Here is a 16,855-nt window from a genome sequence, read left to right as displayed (position 1 = left end):
CGAAAACGCAAATCCAAATTCTCTGAAGCAACGGGATAGTGCATTGGATGGGGAAGGGAGCAGCAGCCTGGGCACACCAAGGCAAAAAGTCTGCCCTAGCACATTTTAAGTTACACTACAGGAAAAAACAGAAAAAAATACAGATTTGTTAAACAGATTTCTGGGAGCCTGAAGAAAAGCGAGCAGGTAGCTGTTACAGGAAACACACTCAGCAAGAAGGCCATCACGTGTCTGTGTTTCACCTTTCTAGTAAAGTGACAACGGTGCATAAAAACTGTGCTAACACAAGAAGTGTGCATCATGGAAACACAATTATCTATATGTATTATGTGAAGTCTGCCTGCAACAATACCTTAGTTTCCTCTTTAGAAAGAATAAAGCTGGTCTTGTAAGTAGCTTAGCTCCTTTCACAGAGAGGAGTACACCACCCGTGTTCCCCTCACTTAGAAGAGAACTGATTTTCCAGAACTGACAAGGTTTAGGACTCAGAAGCATCTCCAAGCATCAAGGACTGCTGGGCACGTGATGCCAGGCACCACCACGAGTTCCACCTGGAGAACGTCTGCAGGATACGTGCAATGCCCTGGTAGCCTCAATTTTCAATCGGCAGTGTTCTCAGGGCACAGCATTCCTGAGGTGCCCTTACAGGATGCAGTAAGGGCTCAGCTGTTCTCCATACGGCACAGAGCACCCGTAAGTCCAGGCTAAATCGCTGAATTTCTAACGGGCGTTAGGAATCTCATATTGCAGCTCTACATTTACCTGCTGTGGATGAAAGGAGGATCCAAAGATACCTGTGCTGGTGTTGGATCAATACGCAGATTTAAGCTGGTCTTTTACACAGAGTGTGATTTAACAATGCTGCTATACACATGCAGAACACAAACAAAGTGATTCTTAAAAAAGTAACTTGCATAAATCTTTGGCTTTAAAGCCCACCAGCTCTCAGCACTGTGCATCATCCACTCCTCTGGTCAACAGCTGAGAACAAGCGCTGACTTTTTAAACCATTGTTTCAAAACCATCCCACGTACATTTCTGGTATCTCAGTGCCACTCAGGGAGACCAGACCACTTCCACGGCACGTAAAGAACAGCCCCGCAGGCAGTTATCCCACAGCCTGCCACGTGCACACCTGCTAACCAGCTACTACACTGTAAATACAACCAGTGAAGTTTTTATGCCAGCAGAGCGTGAAATAGGCAGGATCAAGCTTAAAGTTAATGCACGAGCCGAGCAGAGGAAGCCCCACCTCTACACGAGAGCCGAACCCCTGGAGCATTTTGTCATCAGCGATGGGCCAATACCCTCAAAGCACTAAGGGAAGTACAAGCAGTAAGCCTGTTTCGTGTCCGAGCCATTCAGATATTTAACCATTTATTTCATTTCTACCATTGCAGCAAGTCTGCAGCCCTTTCAGTCACGGGTTCAACCCAAAGGCAAAAGGGCCCAAGCGCAGCCCTCCGAGCACCCGCGCTGAGAGCATCCCAACGCCTCTATCTGCCACCGCCAGAAGAGGCCGGCCTTACTGAGAGCGCGCGATAAGCCAACAGCCAAAACAAACACAAAACGCCCTGTGGATCTCAAAGAGCAACGGGTCCGCTGCTAAGCAAACCTGACGGATGTTAAAGGCTACGCAGAAACCAGAGTCCTTCACAGGGCCATCCTACCTTCCCCAACGGGGACAGGGAGCACACGCGCTGTAAGGGCAAGGAGCAGGACGACCAGCACAGAGCGCTGCACCAAATTCAATCCAAGCACATTTTTGACAGCCAATCGAAACATAACGACTAAAATTAATTGCAAGCCAGCAGCGTTCTGATGCTCAGAAACTATTAAAATATAATCCACAGCAAAATCCTATTTGTTTTCTGGCATGCAGTTGTCCTTGGAAGTTTTGGGGGTTTGGGATGTGTGTTTAAGTTAGTCCCAACACAAACAGCAGAGCTTCGGATTACCTGCTATAGCGACACACTCCAGCAAACGTGGATTTAAGATTTCCATTTGAATCACCAGACGTTTCTTGATTCAATTCCGTAAATGCATCATTTGGCACGTAATTTAGGAGGGAGGATAAAACATTAAAGCTGAAAACAGTGCCCTGATTACTATACAAAGGTTCCAGAAAAGCTACAAGGAGTTTAGCCACCATTATACGTACACCTCTGCCTTTACTTCCCAGAAATGTCATTTACCTCCTGTACTTCCATTCAGAGTTGACTTATGCAACCAAAAACTAAAAGCATTTACCATTTGCCTTTCTTACTCAGACACCATAGATCTCAACGCTGCTTCTTAAGCAAAAAAGAAGTGAAAGAACCATCACAAACAGGTAGCCAGGGCACTACCATGAGCTCAGTGAATGAGCTGGTCTTGACGGAAGAGAAAAAGATAGCAAGAGCAGCAGATCCTTCAAGATCAACATGAAAGGAGATGTTGTTGTAACAGAGGGCAAAACTCATACCCAGGATACACCCATTCTGTTGACAGAGGAAACCGTGCTCTGATTAGAAGCCTTCAGACATTCCCAGCCAATCTGAGTCAGCATGAGACAGTTTAAAGCTGTACAAAAATCATTTCAGAACACGTGGTTTGAAAGCAAATGGCGACAGAGACTACTTGGTGCCCCAACAGGGCAGCATTCTCCCGTCATGTCAGCACCACGCTGTGTACTAAAGGTTACCGGGAGCCATCACTACCTCTGCTCCTCCGCTTCCAAAATGGTTGCAGGATACCCTCCCTGCACGCAGAAAGCTTCTCATCTCTTCTGACTGTGGCTGTTTTGTAGCGGTTGTGACAGGGCAGCAGATAGAGGCAGTGCAAATGACGCTTATTAGCCTTTGTGATGGGAGCTGGTGGTCTCACAGCTGTTCCTCACGGAGGGCAGCAGCACGATCCCTGCTGGTAGCAGCCTAGCTGCAGACCAAGGGCCAGCCAGGATCCTAGCATCCCCCTTGTTCAGAGAACTTGGTATTTTTACCAAGGCATTTTAAGACCAGCAACCCTGAAACAAAGTGGTTAGAACATCATCTTCCACCTGTGTTCTGACAGCACACAGTTTTCGGAGGGCAGATATTTTAGGCCAGTACGGTCAAACAGACTGATCCCGGGCAGGAAAGCTCCCCCACTGTGGCAAAAGCAACATAGGAAGGGTGAATTTATTCATACATTACGCTGAACAGCCTAAAATGGAAACATCCCATGTCTTTTTTCAGGCCAGGATGAGCAACCAAAAAGAATCACTACCACAGCGAGTGACTGGAAAATACACCGATGGAAACTGATGGTATCTTCTGCTTTCCTTCCTCCCCATGAAAAAGTCCTTGCAACCACACTGTTGCATGTTGTTGCAAGAAGGAAGCAAAATCAGATCCACTATTTTTACTTTTTTCCTTCAATGAAGCTTCTGTGTTTTTCCAACTACAGAGGCTGATCTGTAAGGTCTCATCTTTCCTCGCAGCCCCTACTGTGCTCGTGTCCTTTAGCTACAGATGTACAACTGCAAAAAATCACCAACAGATAGAAATATTTGCAAAGTGCATCGCACCCAGTCCTGCAGCATTGGAGGTTTATAAAGACTTAAAGGTCTAATGAATAAAACTGGGGCGAAGAAGTCATTGGCTTAGTGCATTTTGCTATAAAAAAAAAAAATCTCCAAAACAACAAACCGAGAGCTTCATTTACCAAACAGTCTGATAAAGAGATTCACATTCACAATGAGATAGCCAGCAGCTAAAAATAACCAGCCAGCTGCAATTCCCACCTTATGTGGCTAGGCAGAAGTGCTTCGTTCTCCCCCTCCCCTGGCACACACACGCTCACTTCCTTCTTCATTGCAACATCAGAAGCTGAACTGGATGCTACCAAGCCACAAAGTCCTGCCCAGAATTTAAAGTTACGCCCCAGTAATTACATAAAATAAGCTCTTCGTACAAATGGTTCAAAAATCAATTTACTCCAGTATTGCTTTTAATTCCAGAATATTTTGACTGGTCACAGAACAGAAAAGCAGTTTTAATTTCTGAGGCTTGCTCCCTCCCCTTGGATGTCTCATTAAAAAAACAACAAAAGAGAAAATAACCAAAGCTCATTCATTTAGCTTGCTGCTCTGCCAATACAGGGATCAAACACTCCTGAACATGGAACCTTTTCAAGAGCACGTTTTACATGTATTTGGTCTTCCCATTTTGTTCATAAATCATGAAGAGGGAGGATAGCAAGCGAGGGAGTGAAAAACCAGAATAAACCTAGGATAATGCAAAAGTAAAATTCAGTTGTGCAGGAGACACGCCACTCTCAAAAGGAGGTCTTAGATAGCCCAGTAAAAGTATAGTAAAAGATAACCAGTAAAAGCTCTCCAAAATCTTTGCCAACTTCTGGCAAAAAGGCAACACGCTCCTCTGCCCTCTCAACAAAGATGCAGCGCATACACCTTTATGAACAGAAAAATCCCTCCACGTTGTGCAGCTTACCCCCTGAGAAGAGGAGACAGAAGAACTCACCTGTAACAGCTACTGACCCGGTACCCTGACACCGACACGCAGACCCTACAGCCCGCCTCGGACCAGGGGCGGCTCTGTGTGACAGAGCTCAGCACCCACACGTGGCTGAACGCCATTCATCAGCCTCGAAATAACCACCCAAGGGCAAAGCCTGGGTTTAAATACCTATTTTGTTTTATTTTAAACCAACTCGGTGTGAGCTTTGCAACAGTTTTCTTAAATTATCCTGGGTGGGGGGGTAGATTCAGCCCCACATCCCTGCTGTGGACTAACAGCACCAGCAAACGCTTGCGGCTGGGTGACGTTAGCAGTCAGCACTAGGAAGTTCCTTCTGCCAGGCAGACAAGTCGAGAACAATAACTACATGCTCACCATCCCACCAGCTCCTACACGGCTTTTCAGGTGCAGGAACACAAAAATCTCGAGGGAGATTCATCCAGATGCTTGGCCTTCAACCCAATTTTGCAGGAGTCCTTAATTTACAAACAGCAACGTGAATTAAGCCATCTTTTTTGTTTAAGGCAACTGGGAAGACAGAGATCATAAATACGAAAGTTCTTCCACTTCCTCTCTATGCACCCTCGAGACTCACCCACAGCTTCACTGACAACAGCTGCAAACGCCCTGTGGAAGGGAGGCCCTGCCTCCAGGAGCCCAGCAGCCTTCAGAGGAGAGGTTTCACACTGCACGCAGCCGCCGCAAGTTCCCTGGAAGGCTCCGAGAGCCAGGCGGGCCGAGCAGTGCTCAGAAAGGTTTCTGTTGTGCTGTACTGCTTACTAAGCATCTGCCTAAAATAAAGGAAAAACAGCAAGGAAACTGTCCTCATTTGTATAAATAAAACAAACGGTCTATCTGAAGAAAATTAATATGTATTGGTGCTTCCTTTCCTAATTTTAGGCTGTTGGTTGTGCATTCCAAGTAATTCTCACCCTTCAAGAACATGTAGGGCTGAATATTTAGAAATAACTTCACCTGTCACACAATTTTCATGACATCGTGTCAGGCCCCAACATTTTAGAAAGCCATCGTATCCCTGAAGCATGAAATAAAACTGTGTTTGGCAACACCCATTTGCTTTCTTGTCATCACCTTCCAGTCACCATTGCCAGCGCTCACGAGACAAGCATTCTGCTGTGGTCTTCCCCTACTTTTTACAGCAGGGATATTTTTCTATGTTGGCTATAAAGCAATAAACAACTAACACACAACGTAACACATCAGACTCTCAAGAGAGCCTCTCCTTGTTTATATTCAAAATCCGAGCATAAAATCCTTTCTAAAAATGCAGATTCAAGTAATATGTAAACCTCCAAACTTGGTCTTCCGTAGAAAAAGCTCCAGAAAACGAGGTAAAGCACGAGCAAAAGGAAGGCGAGCGATTTCTGACTCAAGTCTTCCAGTGCACTTTGCAGCACAAGAAACGGAAAGCGAAACTGCCCAATTTACTCAGCAAGTCAAACTGAACAGTGGTATGGGGCTTTTTGTTTGTTTGCTTTTCAAGAGATCACTGCCAGCCCAATTCTGCAGCACTGCCCCTGCAGCAGGGCAAGTTTCAGCCTTCCAGCCCTGTCTTCTCTCCATGCCCAGGACCAGGACCTGCTGCACAGCACGGTCATCCCATGGTGGCAGCAGCTTCTTGATCCACATCAAGCTCCTAACACCACGTTTGTGCCAACAGAACTCAATGGGAGAAAGGAGAGGCTGCAGCAACAGCTGGTTTTTCATCAGCACTGAGGGTGGCTTGAAATCCATATTAATTTGCAGTCTCACTGTTTAAAATTCACAGTTTGATGCTCCCCAAATCTGGATCCTTAGCTCCTGGAGCCTTGTGTTTCAGTAGGAACCTGACTTCATATTTTAATCAATACGTTTCAAGTCTGTAAAGTCACAGAAAACAGTTTACATACATAATCGTGAAGAGATGAAGCCCCGAAGACAAACACAAATAAGGCTGGATTTAGGCCTCAACTTTCTTGCCTTCAAGACTATGGCGCTATTGAATTTTTAGAAAGTTATTAAATTTTAATAAGATACAATTGTTAATAGCTGACAAGATGATTTCATTTTGGGAAAAAAAAAAAAGGGTAACTGGTCTTTCCTAAAATAGGTTTTCTCCTTCTCCTGCATAGTTGCTTATTACAATGCTTGCCAGAAGGGGTAAGATCCTGGCAGATATTTTATAAGCAGTCTATCAAATAAATTAAAAGCTACAATGGGATCATCCATACAAAAGTGTCACAGGTTGTCAAAATACAACCTGAGCCTGAAGGTTGCAAAATCTTAAGAGGTTTTTATATTTGCTTTACAACTTTTAATATTGATTACTAAGAGTTCTGTTGCCTGATATTTCTATGTTTTGTTCAATTTACATAGTGAAAATGCTGCAACTTAAGAGTTAGGCAGATACTAAGCTAAGTTTCAGCTGAATATATAGGACTTCTTTTGGCAAGAAGGCACTAAGGGCTCACTAGTGGCAGAATAAGCAATCATTGCTATGTCAGGCTGCCAAAATTCGCTTAGGCTACAGCCTGACCTGCATGCAAATCCAGCCGTGAAACAGAAATGAAGAGCTCAGGGCGGACTCGAACACAAATGTGTGCGCTTCGGTCCTGCTCCAAACCACCGCAGCACTCTGGTGTTGCAGCAGCCTGCGCCTACCCAGGGTAATTGAGGGTGAAGCCAGGAGCAGCTACTATCATCGCTTCGGCTATTAAGGCTCCTTAATGAATGGTCTGACAATAACCCAGGTGGAACCAGTTCTCTCCTCGCGAGGGCTTTAGCCATAATAAGCCCCTTGCACATTCCTGCAGCGTTTTCCAGAGATCTCACAGCATGAGGCTACTGACTGCGCTCTCACAGCCTTGTGGGGCAAGTATTAGTCAATCTTTTTTTTTTTTTTCCCTCCATTTAAATACAGATAAAAAAACAGAGGCAGAAATCTAGCAAACGACTTCCCTGTGGATACACAGCTGACGAGTGGCATTCAGAATCCAGACCTTCCGGATTCCAGCCCTGTCATCAGCGAAAAGGCCATCATTAAGAAGAAAGAAATTAGTCTGGTCTTATAAATAGCATTTGAATACAAGCCTTCCTAAAAGATTTGCAGGCAGTTGACCTTAAACACCAGCAGAGCTGCACAGGCACGGACCGGCTGGCGCAGACCTGGGCCCAGTCCCTCCAACTCCCGGCACGTTGGACATCGCTCTCATACGGCCACCTCCACCTGGCTTGGGCTCAGCACATCACCAAGCAATAAAACTGCTGAAAAATATAATGTGTTCTTCCAAAACCGCCCTGTGGACAGGAAAAAGGGACAACAAACAAGCTTTAGCCAGCAACTTTCTTCCTGCTGTACTCTGAGGCGCCAAGGAATCGATGCCTGACAGAAACCTCACCTCAGCGCACACCTGTGAACCCCGAACGGGAAATGGATGACAGCACCTGAAATTTGGAGCACCCATCTGAGGTAATATTTGGTCAGCCTTTAGGATTTGAACTGCTCCTACTGTATATCACACATCCACTTCTTGCATTAATACAACACTACAAAGAGTAACGGCCTTTTCTGGACTACAGCTTCTATCACCCGCAGCAGGTCTGATTCCTAGACTGTATTTCTCACAGCACGATACTAAGCCCAGTCATGATTCTGCAACAAAAAAAGCCTCTAAACACTGCTTCCATACAAGTCTAACCTGATTTGGAATTGAGTACTTTTGGGGAAAACAACCCTGAAATACCAAGTCGAAAATTGCAGAAGCAGAGTTAAATTAAAGTAAAAATAAGACATTGTGTTGTAAGACAAACAAAATAATTCCAGTAGTTACTCATTTTTCCTAAATTTAGGTAACTACCACCTCCTACCCACCTGGGCCACCGTCAAGCCCTGAACACACGAGAACAGGAGCTCTTGCTCTATGGGAAAAAAACAAAAATGAAAAGCTTGGCATCTCCTGTGGGGATCCTGTCACCGAGAAAGCCACACACAAATTCACACAAGCAATTATGAGAAAAAACTGCCCAAACAGAACAACAAGCTGGAACGTTTTTTGTTTCTATTCCTCACTTTAGGAGGAAAATGTGGTTACAAGCAGGAGAAACATAAAACCCTCCTAGTTGGCTGTCTGCAACGCAGGTGAACACAAAATTTCTGAGAAAATGAAAACACGCCTCTAACACTTCAGCTACAGGCTCAACCCTCTTAATGCAAAAGCAGAAGAGTCCAAACTCACTGAGTTCTCCACAGGATGACAAAACTCATTGCATTAGTATGCATTAAAGCATCGCCTGAGTGTGGCAAAGCGGATGAGACCTGACTCTTAACAGAGCCTGTTTCCATCCCAGCTCACATTTAGGTCTCAATTATCTTATCTGCTCTGCCACTCGCATACTTCCCAGACAAGAAATGTTTTCCCCCCACTCTTTTGAAAGAAGCTTAGAGTTCAAATTGAAACCCCAACTAACATTAAGATCAAAAATGTTACAAATTAAAATTTGAGGCAATGCTTTTTAAAAATACTCTACGTACAGGTTAAAACTGGGAACCAGAGTTAGTCGATGTGCTATGCAAGTTTTAATAAAAGCAGTATGTTCTGCAAGCGAAGAGGGAATATTTTCTTGATTTGAGTTTATGCACATGGTTTAGGTCACCGATCAGTTCATCTGAAGTTGAGAAACTACTTAAGAGTTGGGAGGGGAAAAAAGCCTGTTTTCCTTTTCCAATCTATGACTAAGAATGAGGCAAGCAAAGGGAGGATCTAAGATCCTGAAGGCGATGGTAACAAGAGGTCATTAGTTAATTCCCTCAACTATAGATAATACTTCCTTTTACTAAATAAGATCAGTTTTTAAATGATGTCAAACCTTCCCCCCCTCATGGTTACAGCATACTGAAACTTCTTCTGAACGAGTCAAAATAAGTAAATGCATAAGAAATAGAAGCAGTACAAATTTGCTATAATGTCTGTTTTAACCAGTACTTCAATGTTTACAAGTAAGTTAGTGTTAAGTTTTTCTTTTGGGAAAAAAAAATAAACACAAACAACATTCTAAAATTCCTGTTTATTGCTCAAATCATTTTTGAAAAAGCTTAATGCACTCTTAGGACCAGCTATTATTATTATCTATATTACTACAGCACCTGTGAGCTCCAGTAACACTGTAGTAAGAGCTACAAAGCCACAGCAGAAGTGCTGCCTGCTCTGAAGAGATTATAATCACCTGAAAGATGAATAGTTAAGAAATGCAGGAGAGCACCAGGAAACGCACGACTGGAATTTACGATCTCTCCATCTGCACTTTCATTCACTTTCCCTTGTGCACTGGAAGAATCAAAGTGTGCATTTACTCCCACCACCCACCGTGCTGAAAAAAACAAACCTCCCTAAGTCATGAGAAGACCAAACAAAAACCAAGAACACCAGAAGGAAGATGCTTTGGCTACTGCGACAGGAAGAAAACCATATCTTTACATGTTCTTAACACCTCTACTCCCCACATAAGACACACAACATTTCAGTTTTTAAGGTGCAAAAGAACAAGACTGAACTGTAAGAAGATAAACACCCCCTGGACAGCTGGAAGGCTGGGTGAACTGTCAAGGCAATACAATTCAAGCCTGGTTTAGTCTCAAAAAACAATTGCTTCTCTTAATGAGACACCCATTGAATTCATACATTTGCTGCAGTGCAACAGCAACAAACCCAAGTTTTGTAAGAATGCTGTTTTCATTTAAAGGAATTATTTGAAAATTTACCACTACAACTCAGTGCATCCAATACAAACCGGCAGCCTGACTTGTTTACAAAGCATTCTGCCCAGCGTTAGACTAAAAATCCAAACTTTTTGCTGTGTAATAAATCAAATCAGTGCTCTGCGTCTAACATTTTTCAGCGGTACCATATGCTACGTACTCCCATATGTTCCATTACAAGGAAGAAAAACATCATCTCAACATGAATCATCAGTGACTATATTCTTGTAAATCTGGCTTAAACACTTAAAATGTGCAAGGGCCACCCTAAATAAATCTGCTCAGTTTTATGCCAGCATCTCTGCAACAAAATGTCAGATCACTAACTTGAAATGAAGGGGAAAAGAGGTTTAACGTGGAAACTGAGCACAATATTTGCATCTCTACAGAGGCAGACTCACCATGCACAAAATTTGGCAAGCGTTCATCAATTCCAATCTAATAAGGACATCCTGCTCATAAAATGGTGATAGTATCTGGTAGTCATAACACCTTTCATCCCAAACTGTTTAACATACGCGAAAACACGCACACTACACATGAGATTCATTCCTCCCAGCGCTAAAAAACAGTTACTCTGGGCCATAGCATCTGCCACACACAGAAATGCTGGAGAGCAGTTTGCAAGAAAAGTAAAAACCAAACCAATGTAGGTAGGCAGCACAGAGTTTCCTAGACTGGAATTTATCCGGGATCATGGGGTTAACGTCTCCACTCTTACAGGGACAATTTCTTAGACTAAATACAAACAGCTTGCTCTCCCTTCCCAAAGACAGTACAACCAACAGCACAAAAGCTGCTTGTACTGAAGCAGAGCCACGAAGGTCTGAAATCACAGCACATCAAGGTCACCCTTTGCCCTTCTTTTGAGGAATTACTCTGTCTCCCCTCAGTATCACAATTAACAAGTAACAGCAGAAGGGGGTGCAACTCCAGGCCAGTTCACTACTCATGAGGAAGTGCTGCTGCTGGAGATTAGCTCGTCTGATTCAGACGGGCTCTCTGACTTTGCCCAATTAACCCCATGATCCAGCTGTGCCTAATTATATGACCGTTCAGAAAGACTGATTGAAATTAATACGCCAGACAAACTGTGAGAATGTCCTTATTTGAAAGCCTCCTGTAGCTAAGTAGCGAGGCATGCAACTGCGCGTTCCCACATAACTATTGGTTTCATTAAATTTGAAATAAACCAGAGTCCATTTTGACCTAATATTCAGGGTGGGGAAAAAAAATAGTAATTACATCAACATCAAGCTATTACCTGTTCAAGGGAATAAGTGCTTACTTCATTAACAACTCCGACAAACTTGTTTTGTAAGCTCCCTATATTAAATTTGAAATTTCCCCGTCTCTACAAATCAAACTAACAATTTCTTACACGAGGGGAAAGTCTAGTAAGGCAACACAAACACCAGGATGACTGTATACAAACATGAAAAATTCGAAACTGCTCAAATCAAACGCATTCTTTTGCCATCCTCAGCATGAACAGGCTTAGCCAAGACAAAATAATTCAAAAATCTATTTGAATTCCATCAATTTCTTTTAAATACTAGCAGTAGTCTTTTTTTCAATCTGAGAGCAAAAGCTACTGATCTTTACAAACACGTAGTAAAAAATAAAGACCCTCGTATAGTTTGACACTATAAGCACACACCATGTCAGAAGCATTATGCCTTAATGCTGGGAATTGGGGCTTCACAAAAATTCAACAGAAGCTGCCACGGTATTGCAAATAACAAGGAGAGCGCTCGGATTTCCAACATCCTTCAGTAACTCAGGAGATGGACGACCACACCCAATTAATTTACTTTAATTTCTATTTCAACTTTCCTCCTCATTAATTAGGAGCTGAGGTTCGCGGAGATTACAGCTCCTGCCACGCAATACCGGTGATGATTTTAAGCAGCGCACACCATACAGCCGAGTTTCATGTGCTGTAACACAGCCACAGCAGATCAAAACGAGCAAGTCCGAGTGCCTGCTACCTGTGAACTAGGTAAAGAGGTTACGCAGTGCAACAGATTTCCCTTTTTTTCACTCAAAATACCTAAGGAGCTGTAGATTAATCAGATCAGTACTTTCTAAAGAAAGCTTCACCCGATAAATTAAAACAAACCTACCACAGTGATTCCAGAGGACGATAACGAGACAGCGTCAGGAAAACTCACTGAGCTACCCTTGGAAGAGCTAACGAACAAGCAGGCACAACGCAATTGCATAATGTTTATTACACAGCACCAAGCCAAAGGCAATCAAATCATTCTGGTTGAATCAATGGTCTTCAAATAAGGAAGTAGTTTGAAAATAATAAGCATAAAATAAAACACTCTTTTTTGGCTTACTACTTTTTTCTTCCTGTTGTGTAAAAGCACAGCTATTAAAAAAGCTGAGCAAGTGCCGGATTCTGTGTTTCTGCTCCAAGCCCCCGATCCCCCTGCTTTGTGCAGGGAACTTCCCAGGCATCCCTACGCTTCTCCTCCCCTGCCACAGGGGGTTCCTGAAGAGCCTGTGTTAGCCCAGCAGGCTCCAAACTAGCTGCAAATTGACAGGGTTTTCTCTCCCAGGGAAGGCAGCTGATTAATCAGAAGAGACAGAGGCCAGTTCTGCTAAGAGACCACCTCACCATGCGACACACTATGAAAAATAAATTTAGCAACGAAAGCCTGCTGAGAAAAGGTCGATATTTAGAACGCACATAAGCAGAAATATCTCATCATAAAAAGTTTTGACTAGCAAGGTTAAAACTTAATTAACAAAGGTAACAAATCGAGAGGGAAGTACCTACAGGGAATCACTCTAACACACACACAAAAGAATGAGTTCACCATCTGCAAACCCTCATGTTGGGTAGGAAAGATGGAAATGGCCTAGCTGAAGTTCTCCCTCAAATCAGATGCTAGAGGAAGTTATCTGATGAGCTCTATGATAAGATGTACGACTCGTTATTGGGTAAATAAGAAATGTTGATTTGACAAAACCTGAGAAAACATACATTGATAGTTATGAACAGGTTGCAGCCTCATTGAAGGTCCAGAAAGCATTAAGTTGTCAGGTACGTGTTAACGTTAAAGTTTGTGAAGAGGTATTTACATTTAAAACACTCCCTGTACTGTCTCAATACTCCTTGAGAACTTAGAATTAGGCAGCTACCAGAAATTATACAGTTTTGAAGACAAAAAAAAAGAGAGAAGAGCAAGCACAGTATTATTTCTCTCTATCGACAATCCCTTACATGACAGAAAAGCAACCCACGTACTCTAGTGTATCTTCTACCTGATTCATTAAAGTAACAACCAGGAGTAAAATAAGCTACGTGATTTTAAGCACTGTAGAATTCACGGACATCAACCCTTTGCTTAAAATACGTAAGCAGACCTTGGGGAACAGATTGGAGCCCCCAAATATGAGTTCTGTAAATGACAGTGGGGTGTCATACCCCTGCTGAGCTCTTACCCAGTTAACTCCTAATCACACCGTGCTACCTGACAGCTCCTGCGGACGAGATAAGGAGCGTGTGCCCCCCACGGACCCCCAACCCTGCGCCCTGACGTCTTGCTGCCCAGCTCGCTACCCCGCAAGGTGGGCAACGCGACCCGAAACCCTCTTGGGTTTGGACGTGGGTCCGTGGCACCGCTGGGGTAAGTCCTGCTGCCCGTGCAGGGCAGGAGGCCCGACCAGCACCACCTGTCTGGCTGTTTCCAAACAAACATGGCAGCTGCCCCGGCGCACCCGCAGCACCATGCTCGCCCGCGGAGCCCAACGGCGTGGCTGCGGGGAGCACGGGCAGCGTTGGGCCCGGCGCACCTGCACGCTGCCGGGCGGCACGGGACGGGAACGAGCCCTGGGTCTGCGGAGAAAAAGAAGCGGTGGAGGAAACGGGGACGCAAAAGAAAAAAAGTGACAGGGAGAGGGGGAAATGAAGCGGTGGAGGAGATGGGGACATGGAAAAGTGACAGGAGAGGGGGACGGGGGAGATGGGGACGGGGGAGAGGGGGAAAAAGTGGTCCAGGAGATGGGACGGGGGAGATGCGGACACACACGGGACGTGGGGGCAGGGGACACGGGGACAGGGGGACACGGAACGAAATCTGGGGGCTCACCGCTTGCCTGCCGGCCTCCTCCTTCCTCCTTCCCAGGCGGGCCCACGGGCTGCTCGAGGACATCCGGCACCTACAAGACACCCCTGTCACGACCATGTCGCGGCCACGACAACGCCCCCCGCCCCCCCCCCCCCGAAAAACTCCCCGGGACCACCCTCACGGGGAGGGGGGAGGAGGGAACCGGCGCCCCCCTCTCCCTCCCGGGGGACCCGGGGACGCCCCGAACCCCCCCTCCCCGGTTCCCTGCGGCTCCCGGCGGCCGGGCCCCGCCGCCGCTCACCCGGTGCCGGCCTGCGGGGGGGGGCGGCCCGGCCCCGCCGCTTCCTGCCACGGCCCCGCCGCCGCCCGGGGCGCGGCTGCCTCCGCTCGCTCGGCGCTCGGCTGCGCGGCCTGGCGGCTCGGGGCGGGGGGGTACGGGGAGGAGGTGGAGCCGGGGCAGCGATGAGGAGGGGTCGGGGCTCGATTGGGGCGGGCTGCGGTGGGCTGGCGGGGGTCGGTGAGGGACTGGGCGGGCTGGTGGGGCCGGGGTCTGTCCTAGCGCTACGAAAGGCCGACCCCCGGTCAGAGAGTCACAGAGTTATTAAAGTTGGAAAAGGCTTTTGGGTTCATCTGGTCCAACCACCCCTCTACCACCGATGTCACCTGCTAAAGCGTGTCCCCAAGCACCACGTCCCACCTTTCCCTGAACACCTCCAGGGACGGTGACTCCGCCACCTCCCTGGGCAACCCGTCCCAACGCCTGACTGCTCTTTCTGAGAAGAAATGTCTCCCCATTTCCAACCTCAACCTCCCCTGGCACAACTTGAGGCCGTTCCCTCCAGTCCTAACTGGTTACCTGTCAGAAGAGGCCGACCCCCAGCTCCCCACCCCTTCCTTTCAGGCAGTTGCAGAGAGCAATGAGGTCTCCCCTGAGCCTCCTCTTCTCCAGACCAAACACCCCCGGTGCCCTCAGCCGCCCCTCACAGGACTTGTGCTCCAGGCCCTTCACCAGCTTTGTACCAACAGCCTTGGCTTGAAACACCCGGCTTTCAAGTTTCTGCACCTTTAGTTTCATGACCTCTCACAGCCCTATAAGGCCTCAACCCCCCGTAATGGAGCACAAGTCCTGTGAGGAGCAGCTGAGGGAAAAGGAATTGTTTAGACTGCAGAAAAGGAGGTTTGGGAGACTTCATTGCTCTCTACAACTACCTGAAAGGAAGCTGTGGGGAACTGGGGGTCGGCCTCCTCTCACAGGTAACTAGTGGCCTCAAGAATGGCCTCAAGTTGCGCCAGGGGAGGTTCAGGTTGGAAATGAGGAGACATTTCTTCTCAGAAAGAGCAGTCAGGCATTGGGATGGGTTGCCCGGGGAGGTGGTGGAGTCACTGTCCCTGGGGGCATTCAAGGAAAGGTTGGACGTGGTGCTTAGGGACATGGTTTGGTGGGTGACATTTGTAGTAGGCGGATGGCTGGACCAGATGATCTTGGAGGGCTTTTCCAACCTTAATGATTCCATGTCCTGTTCCTCACAGGCCAGGGCACTACATTACAGGTTTTGTAGCTGCACTCATCTAACTCACCCAAGAAATGGGTTGCCATGCCCTCTGTTTACAGCTCTGTGACTTTTTTCTCCATTTCTTACAAACGGAAAGAAAAACACACTGAGCGCGACTTCTGCGTCAGCTCCTCTATGAATAGCTGATGCTGACAAAGCAGGATGCAGAAATCTGCCTTCAAACTGAGTGAATGTATGTGAAACAATAAGTGAGTTGTGATGAGGAAAACAGCTTTGATGGAAACGTGAGCCAAGAACAACAGCTTGACAAAGAAGCTTAAACTTTCCCTGATAGCTCTTTGGGGCGTAGACAGTTAAGTTTCTGTGTTTGTAAGGGAAACAGGGCATTCCTTAAAGCTGAACCTCCTCCCTTGGGTTCCCACTAAATGCCTGAGAGATGACAGTATAGGGTGTCTCCAGAAGGCTAATATTAAACATGAGGAATTGGTACGGAGGGAGCAAGCAGCAAGATTCCAGTTTTGACCACAGAATAAGCTAAAAAAATTTTGCATCAGCAACTCTGTCCAGTTTCTTACTCATTCACCGTACACAGCTCCTTCTGTTCAAAGGATTCTTGTGTGTCCTCGCATTAGTAAATGCACCTGCCCTTTGTGTGGTGTGTGAAAGGCAGTCTTCTCTTAAAGGATAGATCCGCTTCAGACAAACAGAAAGTGCTGAGGCAGTGTAACGCGGGATGAATTAACCTTGGAAGGGCGGCCTTGGCTCAGCCACACTTGCAACGTATTTACTCATCCGCTGTCCGCAGCAGCGTGAGCAAAGCTTGCTGGGGAGCTGATGGGTGAACTGTGTGGACATGTGGAAGAGAGAAAGGAAATTGGGGAAGTGTTGGTTAGTCCTAAGAAAGGTTTTTAGCCGGTCTGATCTGTCTGCAACTGTGTGATGTTGGGAAAGCGATTTGAGCAGCCCAAGCACAGAACCAGCCATGCAGCCCCTAGGATGTGG

General features: G+C 46.1%; 1 protein-coding gene across 3 annotated transcripts in view; it reads right to left on the bottom strand.

Moving 5' to 3' along the window:
- The window catches only part of TAOK3 (TAO kinase 3), an 84,783-nt gene extending 70,032 nt beyond the window's left edge, over positions 1 to 14,751 (bottom strand). For 2 of the 3 annotated variants that reach the window (XM_066978907.1, XM_066978909.1), the window contains exons 1-2: positions 14,641 to 14,751; positions 14,361 to 14,430 (exon numbers count right to left, since the gene is read on the bottom strand). The gene's annotated coding sequence lies outside the window, so the exon portion shown is untranslated. Of the gene's footprint in view, positions 1 to 14,360; positions 14,515 to 14,640 lie in introns of those variants that run through there. The other variant, XM_066978908.1, reaches the window with a different exon arrangement.
- Between the last annotated feature and the right edge of the window lie 2,104 nt (positions 14,752 to 16,855).

Source organism: Anser cygnoides, chromosome 17 (genome assembly GCF_040182565.1).
Source record: "Anser cygnoides isolate HZ-2024a breed goose chromosome 17, Taihu_goose_T2T_genome, whole genome shotgun sequence".
Lineage (NCBI taxonomy): Eukaryota > Metazoa > Chordata > Aves > Anseriformes > Anatidae > Anser > Anser cygnoides.
Note: the sequence above shows the minus strand (reverse complement) of the source record. Positions and strands in the feature narration are given on the sequence as shown.